Source organism: Schistocerca gregaria, chromosome 6 (assembly GCF_023897955.1).
Source record: "Schistocerca gregaria isolate iqSchGreg1 chromosome 6, iqSchGreg1.2, whole genome shotgun sequence".
In the NCBI taxonomy this organism is placed as follows: Eukaryota; Metazoa; Arthropoda; class Insecta; order Orthoptera; family Acrididae; genus Schistocerca; species Schistocerca gregaria.
The window spans coordinates 119,160,028-119,172,608 of record NC_064925.1 but is presented as its reverse complement, the minus strand read 5'-3'; the positions used below and the strand labels follow the sequence as shown (position 1 = coordinate 119,172,608).

Here is a 12,581-nt window from a genome sequence, read left to right as displayed (position 1 = left end):
GAGGAAGGCGGGCCAGACCTGGATCGAGTCTGCCCCTCAAGCTGACGACGAATGGGGTCTGGATCGCCAGCCAGTAGGGTTGTCAACTGGGTTCAATGGTTCAGTGGTTTAACTGCCAAACAGCAGAGCCAACAAAAGTGTGGGGCTCGATCCATCATGTGTTAAGGTACGAGGGCTATCCACAAAGTACATTACGTTTTGGAATTAAAAATAAATAAAGTATTGGAAATTTTTTTAATTCTATACAGATGAAAGCCACACTTAAATACTACTTTTCTACATAGTTGCCATTTAAATTAAGGCACTTATCGTAGCCATGGACGAGCTTGGAAATTCCTTCGTCGTAAAATTCGGCCGCCTGCGCCTTCAACCACGTGGTTACCTCTTCTCGAAGATGTGCGTCGTCATCAAAACGCTGCATAGCCAATCACTTCTTCATTGCTGGGAATAAGTGGAAGTCGCTCGGTGCCAGGTAGAGACTGTACGGCGAATGAGGAAACAACACCTACTTAAAAGATTCGAGAACTTCACGAGTGGCATTTGCCGTATGAGGCCGGGCGTTGTGAATCAGCAAGATCTTTGAGCCCAACATTCCCCTGCGCTTGTTTTGTATTGCTCTAATGAGGTTGTGCAGAGTTTGGCAATACCTTTGACAGTTTATTGTAGTGCCTCTTTCCAGAAAATCCACAAAAATCACACCTTTCCTGTCCCAAAAGACAGTCGCCATCACCTTCCTTGCCGACATTGTCTGCATGCATTTCTTGGGTTTTTCGGGGGAATTTGTGTGCCCCCACTGCATTAACTGCAATTTTGTCTCGCAGTTCACATGCTTAACCCTTGTTTCGACACCAGTAACGGTGCGATCGAGTAATGAGTCGCCATCTTTCTCGTAACCGTCCAAAAACGTTAACTCTGCAGCCATTCGCTGATTTTTGTAAATCTCTGCCAAGATTTTTGGTATCCATCTTGCACAAAACTTGTGCTAACCAAGCTTTTCGGTAATGATATCGTGCAACGAACTTCGTGAAACTTGTGGAAAACTCATAGAGAGTTCCGTTATCGTGAAATTACGGTTTTCACGGACCGCGGCATCGACTTTTTCGACAAGTTCGGCAGTCACTATGCTGGGTCTTCGACTTCGCTCTTCGTCGTGAACGTTAGTTCGGCCATTTCTAAATTTTATGACCCACTGACACACTCCACCTTCAGTGATTGTGTTGTCCCCCAACACTTCACAAAGCTGCCGATGTATTTCTATGGGTGTACGGTTTTCTGCAGTCAGAAACCTTATTACAGCACGCACTTCACACTTCGCGGCATTTTCAATTAACGCTGACATTTCAAACTGTCACAGTAACTCAACGGAGTAAAGCACGAACCTCTCACTAGCACGGCAGGATGCCGACTGAGCGGCGGAATGCAATGACACCAAGATGGCCGCGCTAGCCCCGCCCCTAACGGACACAAACGAAAACGTAATGTACTTTGTGGATAGCCCCCGTATTTGTCATCAGTTGTTTCACCGCTGCCTAAGCCGACCGTGGTGGCCGGGCGGTTCAAGGCACTACTGTCTGGAACCGCGCGACCGTTACGGTCGCAGGTTCGGTTCCTGCCTCGGGCATGGATGTGTGTGATGTCCTTAGGTTACTTAGGTTTAAGTAGTTCTAAGTTCTAGGGGACACCCCTCCTGTACCGCCGGGTAAGGACATGGCCAGTCGTCTCACGGCTGGAATTCGCCTTGCCCTGGACTAGGAGGGAGGGGGGGGGGGGGTACAAAAACACCGGATTGAACCACACACCGACTATGACCTATGTAAATATTAGAATAGAAGTAGAAGATAGGATAACACTCTAGAATAGACTGCAGCGAAACCAACTTGAGGGCCAGCCCAGTGCCAGAGGGATGCCCACTGGGGTTAGCTCGGTGGGCCCGGCCAACATACTAGATTTATAGTAGCACTGGCACACTTGTAACGCTGCAGGTAGCTTTAAGTCCTTAGATTAAGTAGTTTTAGAACCCCATAGCGGTCAAGTAATAGTACTAATAATAGTAAAATCACCTGTAGTGTAGTGTAGTTAGTGTAAAACAAAAAAAGCTGCCATACCTGTATCATTATTAGGACCCACTAATGTAGTTAGGTAGTGGGTTATCATGTATAATACAATAAATGAATAAAGATATTTTTTTTAAAAAAAAGTTCTAGGGGACTCATAACCTCAGAAGTTAAGTCCCATAGTGATCAGAGCCATTTGAACCATTTGAACTACTGCCTAGGTTTGTTAATGTGAAAAACGCCGAGTTATACTGTGTTTCGAAAAGTGTACGGAACGGTAAGTCATTCCGAAAGTAAGAGGAAGCCTAAGCCCCGAGGCTTTTCCAGTGTTGCCCCACATGGCGCGGGAACCGCTGAGGGGTCAGTCAACTCGCTCTCAAGCATGCGTACCTACATCTGCATCTAAATGATTACTCTGCAATTCACATTTAAGTGCTTGGCAGAGTGTTCATCGAACCACAATCATACTGTCCCTCTACCATTCCACTCCCGAACAGCGCGCGGGAAAAACGAACATCTATACCTTTCTGTTCCAGCTCTGATTTCTCTTATTTCATTTTGTTGATCATTCCTACCTTTGTAAGTTGGGCTCAACAAAATATTTTCGCATTCGGAAGAGAAAGTTTTGACTGAAATTTCGTAAATAGATCTCGTCGCGACGAAAAACGTCTTTCCTTTAATGACTTCCGTTCCAACCCAGCCACACTCTGTCCCCTATTACGTGGTAATACAAAAGGAGCTGCCCTTTTTTGCACCCTTTCCATGTCCTCCGTCAATCCCACCTGGTAAGGATCCCACACCGAGCAGCAATATTCTAACAGGACGAACGAGTGTAGTGTATCCTGTCTCTTTAGTGGACTTGTTGCATCTTCTAAGTGTCCTGCCAATGAAACGCAACCTTTGGCTCGCCTTTCCCACAATATTATCTATGTGGTCTTTCCAACTGAAGTTATTCGTAATTTTAACACCCAGGTACTTAGTTGAATTGACAGCCTTGAGAATTGTACTATTTATCGAGTAATCGAATTCCAACGGAATCCTTTTGGAACTCATGTGGATCACCTCACACTTTTCTTTATTTAGTGTCAACTGCCACCTGCCACACCATACAGCAATCTTTTCTAAATCGCTATGCAACTCATACTGGTCTTTGGATGACCTTACTAGACGATAAATTACGGCATCATCTGCGAACAGCCTAAGAGAACTGCTCAGATTGTCACCCAGGTCATTTATATAGATCAGGAACAGTAGAGATCCCAGGACGCTTCCCTGGGGAACACCTGATATCACTTCAATTTTACTCGATGATTTGCCATCTATTACTACAAGGGGCAGTCAAATGAAAACCAAACACCCGCCAAAACGGGGCCATGGAATGGTTTCATTCAAAATAATCACCAAACCCGTTAAGGGGGCGTAGGACGTCAAACAGGCCTACTTGGAGCAGGAGAGGCACCACAGGAGATTTTAATTTGCACTGTCTATAATTTCACAAATAAATTCATAAAACTTTGTCAGCATGACCAGGAAGGATTCAGGATTCACAGTCATAACAGTGGAAGTTCAAAAACATAACAAAATAATTTTTTTTACATGTGAAATTTCATCATTTTTTTCACTTACTACTGGCTGCACTTGTTGCTATAGGTACATTTTTCTTCAGAAGTAAGAGAGATTCTTTGATGAATTTTGCACAGCATACAAACCGTACTTGCAGGTGTATGAAACTCTAGAATTTTCCAAATCTACTAAAAACTATGGTAGAAATAGAGATAATTAACTACAAAATTTGATTTTTGTCTAAACATAAAGCATAAAACGTAACAGCTCATTCATTTTTTCATAAATTAAATAGATTCTAGAGTTTCAGGCACCTGCAAGTATGGTTTGCATGCTGTGAAAAATTTATCGAACAGTCTCTCTTACTTATGAAGAAAAGTGTACCTATAGCAACAAATGCAGCCAATAATAAGTGAAAAAATGATGAAATTTCACATGTAAAAAAAATTATTTTGTTATGTTTTTGAACTTCCAGTACTGTGACTGTGAATCCTGAATCCTTCCTGGTCATACTGACAAAGTTTTATGAATTTATTTGTAAAAGTATAGACAGTGAAAATTCAAATCTCCTGTGGTGCCCCTCCTGCTCCAAGTTGGCCCGATGACGTCCTACCCCCCTTGAGACATTTACCCCGCTAGGAGACGTGACCATGAAATCCTGTTTCGTGGACCACTGCCTGCCGCTGTCGGATCCAAAATCGCACCAAATTTTGCATTTCCTCGTGTGACTGAAACTGACATCCACACATGTCGTTCTTCAGGTCGCCACGGTGAAAGATCTGGGCTGCACGGATGATGTTGCGGTGTTTCCGAACGAAATTGCTAAAGCGTAGCCTTTGTCCGATTGGCAGTGTGGGGGGCGGGCGTTAGCGTGCAACACGATGATTCCGTCGGACAGCATTCACGTTCGTTTTGACCTCATGGTGCTAACCAGTTTCTGCCAAGTGTCTTTATTAAGCTGCGATTTGATTGTGATTTCAAACTGGAGGAACTCGACGAGCAGAAGTTCCCTGCAGTTGAAGGAGAATGTCATCAAATTTTTACCGGAACCTGTATGAATGGTTTTGGATTTCTTTGGCGGGGAAGTTGTGGAATGATCGCACATTTGGCTTTGCAGTCTGCACTCGGTCTGTCGGCTGGAATCATTCTGTTGCACGATAACGCCCGTTCCTACACTGCCATTTGGACGACGGCTACACTTCAGGGTTTTGCTTTGGAATCACTGCAACATCATCCGTACACCCCGGATCTTTCGGCGTCTGATCTTCACATCTTCGGTAACATGAAAATGGCGTTCCTAGACGTCGGTTTCAATCGGATGAAAACATGCAACAGTGGGTGCGGTTGTAGATCTGTCAACGGCCGACCGCGGTCTACGAAACAGGAATTCAGCGTCTCCTCTCCAAGTATGATACGTGTCTTACGAGTGTAGTGATTAGCTTTGAATAGAACTATTCCATGGTCCCCTTGTGGTCGGTATTCTGTCTCCATTTGATTACCCCTCATGGTATAGACTACCCGCCAGGCGGCCGTACCACATGAGTCCTGGACATGCACCACCCACGAGGCCCCTGCCCGCGTCGGTCTTTTGTCCAACTCTATCCGCCGGTCGTGGTGGCCGAGCGGTTCTGGGCGCTACAGTGTGGAACCGCGCGACCGCTACGGTCGCAGGCTCGAGTCCTGCCTCGGGCATGGGTGTGTGTAATGTCCTTGGGTTGGTTAGGTTTAAGTAGTTCTAAGTTCTAGGGGCCTGATGAACTCAGAAGTTAAGTCCCATAGTGCTCAGAGCCCAACCCCATCCACCTGTGTTCGTGGGCGCCCAGCTGCCCGCTGACAGGCACACGAGCTGAAACAGCAGCTCTGGGAACACTTCCAATAAGATCATCAAATAATTTTACAACTTTCATAGCTAATCCACAACGCCCTCTTTTCCTGAGCTTAAAACAAAACACAAAACACTTGTTATTCTCTGAAAAAATTTCATTGCTTCCCAGTGCCTGCAAGCTCCATGACAGACAGACAAGAAGGAAGATTTAAAGCTTAACATCTCATTGACTATAAGGTCAGGATGAAGCACGAAGATCGGAGTGGGGAAGGGTATGGCAGGAAACAGCCCACCCACTGTCGAAGGAACCATCCCGGCATTTTGCCTGGAGCGAATTATGGAAATCACGGAAAACATGAACTAGATGGCCGAATGGGGATATGAACCGTCACTCTCCCGAATACCAGTCCACTGTGCTAACCACTGCACCCCCCACCCGGTCTCATGTTTGAGGCGACGTCTCCATTTATCAGTGCTGTCTTCGAAAAGTGCCTTAACCCCGCAAATTACCTACATCCCTATAACGTGCTAAAACTAGGGCTGGGTTTCAACTGTCCCTTCCAGTCCAGTCAATGGTTTTCATGGGCATGGCGTCAAGGTGTCCTGTGTCTAGGGTTGGCGCCGGCAGCTGTGGCCGATCGGTTCTTGGCGCGTCAGTCTGGACCCGCGCTGCTGCTACCGTCGCAGGATCGAATCCTGCCGCGGACATGGATGTATGTGATGTCCTTAGGTTAGTTAGGTTTAAGTAATTCTAAGTTCTAGGGGACTGATGACCTCAGATGTTAAGTCCCATAGTGCTTAGAGCCGTTTGAACCATCTAGGGTTGGCTGGCTGTCAAGTCGGTCTCATTGCTTGTGCTCCATACAGCCCCAGCCGTTAGCTCCCCGTGGCTCAGGGCGGCGTATGTCTCGACTGGTTTGTATTACACACACGAGTGTTGTAAACCCATCATATCACCCAAAAAAATCTTTGTTGTAACATCACAATACTACTGAAGATGACGTTGCCTCTATTGCACTGAGTGTTGAAGTTACTTGGCGGTTATACGGCGTGAGTAAGGGGGGGTGGGGTCGAGGGGTGGGGGTGGGGGTGTAGTGTCTACTATTTAACGAGAACTATGAACCACAGTGTAAATTGGTGCTTGTTTTTGTAGCTTAGTAACAAACTACTGACACAGATACAAGACAAAACAAGTATTTGGACGATGGCGCTTTTCATAATCCAAGAGCTACCTATTTGTTTACTTACAAATACCCGAAAGATGCTCTGAATGCAACTGCACGTAACTTCCACTCTTCACACCACTGAAAAACTGCGTGTAACTCTGGTTTCAGTATATTTAGTGGAAAAGACACTACTTCTCCTGTTCATATACTACTATTTACCTCATTGTCGTTCTCACAAGCCTTATCAATCTTGCTGGAGTTCCTAGCTCAGTCAAACCACGGTATTGTTGCTCTCTGTCTATGCTTTCATATGATAATTTGTAATCCATAAAGAGGTGATGCGTGCCAGTCCCGAATTCAATCTTCTTTTCCAAGATTTGTCTTAGCATGAAGTTGTGATCGGGTGTTGATTTCCCTGGGAGAAATCCATACTGGTATAAGCCAATCTCTCTCTGAACGACCTGTGTTGGAGAATACTTCATATTCCAAGTTCAGCGGTGTGATTCTTCGATTCTCGTTACATTCCAACATGGCTCCTTCTCACCATACCATAACGAAACGGCCAGCTTTACCAGAGTATGCTTTTACCACTGTCACTATTGTTCGTAAATCATCTTGTCTGTACATGAAATTTGCTGTAACTCTGTGAAATGTGTAGCATAAATAAATAAATAAATAAAATAAAATAAAAAATGAGTGTGAAATCTTATGGGACATAACTGCTAAGGTCGTCAGTCCCTAAGCTTACACACTACTTAACCTAAATTATCGTAAGGACAAACACACACACCCATGCCCGAGGGAGGAATCGAACCTCCGCCGGGATCAGCCGCACAGTCCATGACTGCAGCGCCTTAGACCGCTTTTTTTTTTTTTTTTTGCAATAACAAACATAAACTGCTTCTAGCATTTTTTTTTAATATAGAAGACGATGACTTCATAACATAAATTTTCCTGGGAAACGTAAATAAGTGGACTTTCCACCTTTTTTTTACATAAGTGCGAAAAAAAATCCTGCTTCCGTCAGGACAAAACAACAACGGTCTACGTTCCTCTTTCAGGCGCGTACCTCGCTAATCCCGTCATACCTCGCGTTGGTGTCGGGTACGTCTTCACGTGTGTTTGTGGATCCTCTCCACTGTCCTGGTCCTTTCTTGTTCTAATACTTATAGGTAATAATTACATTCTCCTACCCGGGACACCCCAACTGGGTGGGGGATCAAGCAAGGCACTCCCTAAAAAATTTGCGTAATATGTTCTATATCTCGGATGTCTCATAAGCTGTGAGTGATGTTCCTGTAATAAGGCCCAGAAGTCAAGCACATTCTTACTGCCGTCTCGGAAAAGATAACGCACAGTCAAACCTCGAATCCAAGTCACTGCGTTTGTCTTTGTTCGGGGATAATATGTCCTATCTGGGAGAAGTAATGTGCGTGGTTCTACTGTTTGCGGCCCCACCCGAAGGAGGAAGGCGATCATTTTTTTGACCAAACACCATACGTCCGCCGAAGGACCGCATATCAGGCGATGCTCCTCTGTGTCTATAACATTGCACTGCGGACACAGTGGCTCGTCCGCCATATGAATTGTATGCAACCCGGAACGAGTCACGTATTTCCCATTTACCACCTGATACCACAGTGCGCGCGTTCCCGTATCAAGGTGTGGATGGTGCACTGTACGCCATACCACTGACCACGTAACTGTTGGTTGGCGGCGCTCCACGGCATTGTTCGGCCGTCGTCGAGTTAAGATGTGATATATATCACGTGCCGTTGCCGTCCTGGTAGTCCGTAGTTCCATATGTACATAACTGTGTTCCACAAAAAAGGTTCGCATATGGGTAAGCGATGGTGAGATGTGAGCCACCGCTACTGGAGCCGAACGCGAAGGTGGGGCGAGTTCGTCTATCAAGGTGCCCGTCAGACATGTCTGGTGTCGTGTCCACATCTTTATCATTGTGGTTACATAAATAGCCACTGCTCGGTCGCGTACGTGGACTAGTCCAAGACCTCCACGACTACGAGGAAGGGTGAGGGTTTCGTATCCTACCTTAAAAAGCAGACCCGTGCTCACAAAATATCCTAGTGCCGCCAGGATTCGGCGGGCCAGCACCACCGGCATAGGAAGAACTTGTGCCAGGTGGGGGATGCGAGAGGCTAGATAAGTGTTGGCAAAGGTGACCCGTTGTATCATATCCAGTGCCCTTAACCTGTGACTTCGGACACTCGCACGAATTGTTTGCAGAAGATGTCTGTAACTCAGTGCCGCCGTGCGTCGAACATCTGTAGTGAAGATAATTCCTAGGCATTTCATCTTGTTGATCGGCTGTAATGGTGCTACACTTCCTGTCGGGAGTCCTCTCCCGATGTTCATCGCTCCCGACTTTGCCATGTTCAGGCGACTTCCCGTAGCCATACAATACAAATTAATCCAATGCAAGGAGGCTCTTGCCTCGTCTCCTGACCGTGCTAAAAACACTAGGTCATCTGCGTATGTTCGGCATATAAACTTGTTGTGCCTTATCGTCATTCCTTGGAGTCGATTCCGGAGCCCGCAGAGCAGGGGCTCGACAGCGATGGCATACAATATCGTTGACAGCGGGCACCCTTGTCTGACCGATCGTGAGATGGTGATGGGCCCCACCAAGCGTCCATTGATGAGCACTTTGGATGCGGCTCCGTGGAGTAGTCTCATAACGACGGTGACAAAACTTTCCGGAAACTTCATTTTTGTCATAACGTCCGTGAGATAAGCATGACTCAGCCTGTCAAATGCGCGATCGAAGTCTATCGATACCAATACACCCCGGAGACGACATGTTGATGCCAGTGCGATAACATCGCGGTAGTCACTGAGTGCCGTTTGTATATTGCTGTCTCCTCCTAGCTGGGTTTGGTCGAGTGAAATCACTTGGCGTATTACGCGTTTAAAACGTGCTGCAAGTATCCTGGCGTAGATCTTGTAGTCGCAATTAAGAAGGGTCAGTGGCCGGTAGGCCTGTATCCCTGTGCCGCCAGATGGTTTGTGGATGGGGATGATCATTCCTTCCACGAAGGCGGGTGGAAGAGGCACGTTGGGAGACATCAATTCGCAGTACATGGCAGTCCATCGTGGAATCATGAGATCTTTAAATGTACGATAGAACTCTAACGGAAACCCGTCGGGCCCCGGCGATTTGTGCGACGCTCCCTTATCAATCGCTTCCATTACGTCGTCAACTGTGATTTCACCTGTTAACTCCAGGTTGGCCTGCTCGTCGAGACACGCGGAGAGCGTTCGTCGGACCTCCTGAAAGGCTGGCTGATCGTGTTCCGCTTCTTCATAGAGATGACCGTAGTGTTCCACGAAAGTGTTGGCGCCGGCCGAAGTGGCCGTGCGGTTAAAGGCGCTGCAGTCTGGAACCGTAAGACCGCTACGGTCGCAGGTTCGAATCCTGCCTCGGGCATGGATGTTTGTGATGTCCTTAGGTTAGTTAGGTTTAACTAGTTCTAAGTTCTAGGGGACTAATGACCTCAGAAGTTGAGTCCCATAGTGCTCAGAGCCATTTGAACCATTTTTGAAAGTGTTGGCAATATCTTTTTGCGTTGTCATGCGGCGACCATCTGGCAGTACGACCGTCTGTATTAAGGTTCTGCGGCTACGTTGTTTTTCTCTGATAACGTGATACATCGACGGTGATTCTCCACGGACTCGTTCAAAGGCCCTTGCACGGATTGCGACCCCCTCCAGACGGCGGCGCGTTATGGAAATTATTTGGGCCTGTGCTCGTTTTATACCGGCTCGACGCTCCTGTGAAGGTGCTTGTACAGAAAGTTCGCGGAGCATCGTGAAATAAAATTCCGCTGTGTGTCGCCTCCACATCATCTGCTCTCTTCCGTATGCAATTAACGCTCGGCGCAATGCAGGCTTAACGCATTCCAGCCACCACTGCAACGTCGTCGGATATGTCGGGAGGCGTCGTTCACACACGTGCCAAGCATCTTCGACTATGCGTCTGCACTCAGGTTCCCTGAGGTGTGCTGTATTCAGTTTCCAAACACTGCGACTCCTCCAAACTTGTTGACGACTCAGGGAGACCGTGCAAATATATGCTATGTGATCTGAAAAGGCGACAGGCCACAATTCCGCATCGAGGATCGCAGGTTCGAGACGACGTGTTACGTAAATGCGATCGAGCCGACTTGCAGAGTGACTCGTGACGTAGGTGTATCCACGTCTGTCGCCATGTATCTTCTCCCATGTATCAATGAGATTCATGTCCTGTATGAGTTGTCGCAGCTCCGGGCATGAAGTATAACGTGGGTGTTGATCCTTTGGTGCGAGCACGCAGTTGAAGTCGCCTCCAAATAAGACATTTTCATACCGACCTAAGAATAGTGTTGCAATCTCCTCTGCGTAAAATCGGGATCGGTCGCGCCGTCTGTCGGACCCCGACGGTGCGTAAATGTTAACGACCCGTACTCCCAGCACTGTGAGAGCCAGTCCCCGCGCTGACGGCACGTACACCACGTCCTCGGCTACTATGCCACTAAGTAGAAGTATCGCTGTTCCGCTGCCGCCGTCGGTAGTAGGTGTAATGTACGTATCGTACTCATAGAGGTCGGGGAAGCTCTCAACACATACTTCCTGCAGCAGAACGATGTCGACGTCTGACGCATGCAACATGTCTCGTAATAACTGCAATTTTACAGGCGTTCTGATCGTATTGATATTAATAGAGGCTGTTCGATATGCCTGCCGCTGTTCCTCAGTGCGTAAAGCGCACATGAAACTTATGTTAATTTGTGTGCTGCTGCCCGGTGACCTGCTGTCTGTGCGTCAATCTGCATCTTCTGCGCGGTTAACATCCTGTGGACGCAGCACTCGCCATTGCGGGTGCGTCGTCAGTGTGTGGGTCAGCATCGGATTCGTCGGCCCAGTTACTGTGCTGGAGGTCCAGCTCCCGTCGCGTCTCTCCGGCCGGGCTGACCGAAGGCGGTGGCGTTGCTGCGGTGGGTGGAGGGTCTCCTTCCGTCGGCTTTCCGTCCGGTGTGTCTGTATTCAACCCCTGTCTAGCGTGATTCGCGTCGTACTGCTGTGTGGGGGGTAGAACCTCCCGTTGCGCCTCCGGATGCTCTGTATCGACGTTACACGCAAGATCGTCTGACATGGACTGCAGTAAGCAGGTATCCGACGGCGCTAGCCGTCGTTTCTTGTGGCGCTTCGGCGACCGTTGTTTGCGCGTGTGCGCCTCCGTATCCGAGTGCGGAAGTGACTCCCGGTGCTCAGGGACGAAAGCAGCTGTCGGCACAACCGCAGGATCAATTTCCATATCTCCTACCGATCCTTTCCGCTCGGTTAAGGGCGTCGTCAGCGCCGGAGCGGTAGAATTGTGCGTCGTTTCGTCACTGGAGGCGGTCTCTGCTGCAGTCGGTTGCCGTAAACTGTCAGGATTCTGTACCTGGTCATTCTTCGGGATGTGATCTGTTCGGAATGCGTCCGCATACGTTAGTGGCAGCGGCGTCAACGTGGACGTAAGTACAGGTTCGCCATTTGGAACTTGCACTATCCTCCGCTGCATACATTCGGAACGCACGTGGCCCTCTTTCCCGCATCCTGAGCATGTTTTGGGTTGTCCATCGTAGATGACTATAGCTCTGCATCCGCCGATGAACAAGTACGAGGGTACATGTTGTGTCAGTTCTATTCTGATTTGACGCACCCCATTGAGAACGGGGTAAGTCGTGAAGTTGGACCATTTTTCCTGAACGTGGCTGAGCACTCTTCCATACGGGCGTAAGGCGTCAATGACCAAGTCAGACGGAACCTCGAAGGGAAGTTCGAAAATGCGTATGTTTCGTAAGCCCAGTCCTGCATGATCAATAGTTACTTCTCCAACATGTCCGTCAGAGTGACGAAATTTGAGTCCATGTTTAGTATCTCGGATGATTCTGTCACATACTGCATCGTTAATCAGCTTGACGTAAACGA

At 47.7% G+C, this 12,581-nt stretch overlaps 1 protein-coding gene across 4 annotated transcripts in view; it reads right to left on the bottom strand.

Moving 5' to 3' along the window:
* Window positions 1–12,581, bottom strand: part of LOC126278963 (homeotic protein female sterile) — a 764,432-nt gene that overhangs the window by 436,690 nt on the left and 315,161 nt on the right. The gene's annotated exons all lie outside the window — the stretch shown is intronic.